This window comes from Macrobrachium rosenbergii, chromosome 53, assembly GCF_040412425.1.
Source record: "Macrobrachium rosenbergii isolate ZJJX-2024 chromosome 53, ASM4041242v1, whole genome shotgun sequence".
NCBI lineage: Eukaryota > Metazoa > Arthropoda > Malacostraca > Decapoda > Palaemonidae > Macrobrachium > Macrobrachium rosenbergii.
In genome coordinates, this window is record NC_089793.1 from 33,114,452 (window position 1) to 33,119,451 (window position 5,000).

Below are 5,000 nucleotides of genomic sequence, written 5' to 3' on the forward strand. Positions count from 1 at the left end.
ATGCCCTTCAAAATATTTAATATTGATCATAATTACGAAACATGTAAAACCTGGAAATAGCAAGGGGCGAATGAAAAAAGCACTAAAAGACAAAATCACTAAAACTGGACAAAGAGATCTGTGATTTTCTTAAACCATATCATCGCTAATCCCGGGAAATTAGTAATATATCATGAGCACATTAACAAAATAAAATATATACTATCAGTTTTACTTCCGGTCATAATATTTTGGCATAAAAACTTCCGATCGCAATGATTTGGCATAAAATATGTCTGTGTCCTCGAGAAGTAGGTCAATAAGGTCAATCAACACTCAAGTGCAGTGGTGAGATTAGCCATGCGTCCATCCATTCACTTCCAGTTAACTTTTCCCTAAGTGCAAATTTAGTTCAGAGAGCTATTTAGTTATGGTGATAATAAACCTTCAAGCGACACATATCGAATGCCAAATCGTTCTAAATATATTATCTCAGGCTACTATGCACATAAAGATAAACACAGACGAAAATAATATGCTAACACTAAGAAGAGATTTAAAAGTTCTTTATGGAGAAGTAATGGTTTAAATCAAATTCTAATCTGCTGGAAATGGAAACAACAATCGCTTTATGCAATACTGGTAAATGGAAATTATTTTATCTGAGTATAAACACCTCGAAATGATTCTAACATGAAACAGCCGAGAACAAGCGAATTGTATGCAATATTCACTACCCCATTTTTATGTTAAACAGCACGCATCAATAATAAAGTTTATACCAGTATATACCGAAGTGCTTAAACCATCTGCGGGGCTATCCTTGGATTTTTCATTTAATTATTTTTCATCTATTCCTCAGCTTTAACTTCATTCATTCTTTGCCATTCAATCGTCGACTATTCAAACCCCACTCCAGTGGGGAGGAATTTTTATAAACATCCAAAACTCTGAATAGCATCGCCAATCTTGTTTCACCCAGTTACAACTTTCATCAAAACAGAGTGAAGTACATATGTATGTATGTATGTATGTATGTATGTATGTATGTATGTATGTATGTATGTATGTATGTATGTATGTATGTATGTATGAAATAAACAACTGCAGGACAAATAAAGATGCTAGAGGAAAGATGCACAAGGTTTTGTATGCTACATAATGCAAATATGTATTCAAATTGCAGGACACAAGCGGAAAATCCTTACATAATGCAAAAATAAGTTATATTATCAAATAATATAACAGCTGGTAATGAACCCCAGTTTTAGCAGAACATGAAGGGTGAGAGTAACTGCTGCCCAATATTAAACAAGCAAAAATATAAACATATTACAATGGAAACTTGCAAAAAATACATTACAAACCAGTAATAAATGAAATTCTTAATTTTTTGCTGATAATCACTGCATATTCTATCGCCAAGTAACAGTGAACATATAGCTTAAAAAGAAACTAATCAGTTAATATTAAGCGGCTAGAGTCCTTAAAATATTTTGCCATTAGTCAAAAGTGTTCATCATTCGGCCCAAAATGTTCTATTTGCGTATTGCCAGAAACTCATATTAATAATACAAGTCAACTACACGATAAAACACCGACAGATATAATAATAATAATAATAATAATAATAATAATAAATAATAATAATAATAATAATAACCGTAATTGTACTGAAAATTAAGTACTACAGTTCTACAAAACATTTCATAATGCAACTGAGCTAAAATGTAATCATACAGCGCAAGAATTTTTAGTTAAGGACTTTTTGAACTTATCAATGATAGCCTAAACCTTTACTTTTTTCTTAATAATGATAGACAAGTTTCTTCGGCGCAATGGAGTTTTCTGTACTGAAACTTTCAGCCACGGACTGTAACCTTAAATAAGATAAAAACTACTTAGGCCAGAGGTCTGCAATTTGGTATGTTTGATGATCAGAGGGTAGAAGCTCAACATACCAATTTGCAGCACTCTAACTTCAGTAGTTTTTAAGATCTGAGGGCGGACAGAAAAAGTGCTAACAGAAAAAGTGCAAACGGACAGACAAAGCTATCTTAATAGTTTTCCTTTATATAAAACCAGAAGTAACAAATATAAAAACAATAGTGTTTGGAAGACTTAACAAGCAAAAGGTGTTTGGTAAATTGAGAGAGGATTACAACTTCTCATCCACCATACGCTGCCGCTTCACCCACAGAGATACTGTCATAGTTTCTGAGATCTTGAGAAATATACATTCACAGTTTCTGGGATCTAGACAAAGATACTATCATAGTTTCTGAGATCTAGACAAAGATACTATCATAGTTTCTGAGATCCAAACAAAGATACTATCATAGTTTCTGACATCTAGACAAAGATACTATCATAGTTTCTGAGATCCAAACAAAGATACTATCATAGTTCTTGACATCTAGACAAAGATACTATCATAGTTTCTGACATCTACATAAAGATACTATCATAGTTTCTGACATCTAAACAAAGATATCATAATTTCTGAAATCTAAACAAAGATACTATCATAGTTCCTGAGATCTAAACAAAATTACTATCACAGTTTGTAAGATTTAAGCAAAGATACTATAATAGTTTCTGAGATCTAAACAAAGACACTATCATAATTTCTGAAATCTACACAAAGATACTATCATAGTTTCTGAGATCTAAACAAAGATACTATCATAGTTTCTAAGATCTAAACAAAGATACTATCATAGTTTCTAAGATCTAAACAAAGATACTATCATAGTTTCTGAGATCTAGGCAAAGATACCATCATAAATTCTGACATCTAGACAAAGATACTGTCATAGTTTCTGAGATCTAAATAAAGAGACTATCGTAGTTTCTGAGATCAAGGCAAAGATATTGTTATAGTTTCTGAGATATAGACAAGGATACGATCATAGTTTCTGAGATCTAGACAAAGATACTATCATAGTTTCTGAGATCTAGATAAAGATACTATCATAGTTTCTGAGATCTAGACACAGATACTATCATAGTTTCTGACATCTAGACAAAGATACTACAGTATCATAGTTTCTGAGATCTAGACAAAGATACTATCATAATTTCTGAAATCTAAACAAAGATATCATAGTTCTTGAGATCTAAACATAGATACTATCATAGTTCCTGAGATCTAAACATAGGTACTATCATAGTTCCTGAGATCTAAAACAAAATTACTATTATAGTTTCAAAGATTTAAACAAAGATACGATAATAGTTTCTGAGATCTAAACAAACATACTATCATAGTTTCTCAGATCTAGACAAAGATACTATCATAGTTTCTGAGATCTAAACATAGATACTATCATGGTTCCTGAGATCTAAACATAGATACTATCATAGTTCCCGAGATCTAAACATAGATACTATCATATTTCCTGAGATCTAAAAAAATTACTATTATAGTTTCTAAGGTTTAAACAAAGATACGATAATAGTTTCTGAGATCTAAACAAAATTACTATTATAGTTTCTAAGGCTTAAACAAAGATACGATAATAGTTTCTGAGATCTAAACAAACATACTATCATAGTTTCTGAGATCTAGGCAAAGATACTATCATAGTTTCTGAGATCTAGATAAAAAAATATGTTAGAGTCTTTAGACTGATTTGCGACCATGAAATAGATTTCATGGAAAAAGTAAACGAAAGTAATCATCACGTCTCAACAAAATGAGAAAAAAAACTTATTTTGTGACATTTGAATTGACACAGACCTTGAAAAACAGGTATCAGTACAGAAAGGAGAAAAAGAATCACCAATACTGAAGGTACCTACCAATCAAATTTCATCAATAACAGAGGGAAAAATGATCAGAACTAGTATCAACAGCAATGAACTTTGTCGGTACAAAACAGATCCTAGTTAAAAAAAAAAAAAGTACAAAAAACAATCACCACCTCACAGGTACCAACCTACCACGTTTCACGTAAAAAAAAAAAAAATTAATTTTTGTTCGCTAACAGCAGCAATTTGAAAAATTTACCTGAAGCATGAACAGTGCTTTGTCTGCTCGAGCATACAGAAAAAGGTGAAAAACTATTCCGAGAGCTCAGAAGTCGACTTCACATTTGCGCAAACTCGGTAAAATAACGCACAAAGAATTTGCCTGGAATCTCATAAATCTGCGGATACACACGCGCCCTGCAGCATTATCCTTAGGACGCTGTACCCTTTTTAATAAAAAATGACCGAAATATCACCTTTCGTCTAATGATGAAATTACAAAATAACCACACAAAAAAATCTGCTCATTCTACTCGTAATAAATCTACATAATGGCTGGTAAAATGTGTATTAATCTCATTTGTCAACGCGCAATATGATAATTTCGGTCAAATTCTGTTTTTCTTTTCCAGTTTCTTTTGAAGTAATTGTAATAATTGTATACAATGAAGTCCACATACTCGATATCAATTGGCTTAGCAGACGGGAGCAGATGTTTCCTGATAAGTATGTTTTCGCTATGTATAATCCCCTAACACTACGATTTTCATCTGCAATGCGGGTACAAGCAAAATATTATTGTTATGAAGACGAAGAGAGAGAGAGAGAGAGAGAGAGAGAGAGAGAGAGAGAGAGAGCTTATTAGTATACACGACTTAAGAGATTTACACATGGGAAAAAATGAAAAATTTCCAGCTGTATTATGGGTTAAAAAAAAAGATTAAAAAAATACGTAAACAGTCTTACATAAAGACAAACAGACAACATGCCACACCTTCCCCAACCACTTGTTCTTAAATGCTCGCATTGTTTAAAAAAGAATACCTAACAACGAAGTAAATAAAATACTTGAACGCCTTTGTTCGGTAATTAAGGATGACTGACACCCTTTTGCGGCCTAAAATGGGCTGCGCACATGAGATGCTTCTCAGTTAAAGAGGATAATTGAGTGATGTTTCTCAGCTAATGAGGAAAATTACGGAGCCAGTGCTGAGAAAAGAAAATCTCGAGGGGAGCTCGACTCCTGCTTGCATATAATAATAATAATA

At 32.4% G+C, this 5,000-nt stretch overlaps 1 protein-coding gene across 2 annotated transcripts in view; it reads right to left on the bottom strand.

Moving 5' to 3' along the window:
• Positions 1-5,000, bottom strand: part of LOC136834403 (carbonic anhydrase-related protein 10-like) — a 639,930-nt gene that overhangs the window by 341,603 nt on the left and 293,327 nt on the right. The window lies entirely within an intron of this gene.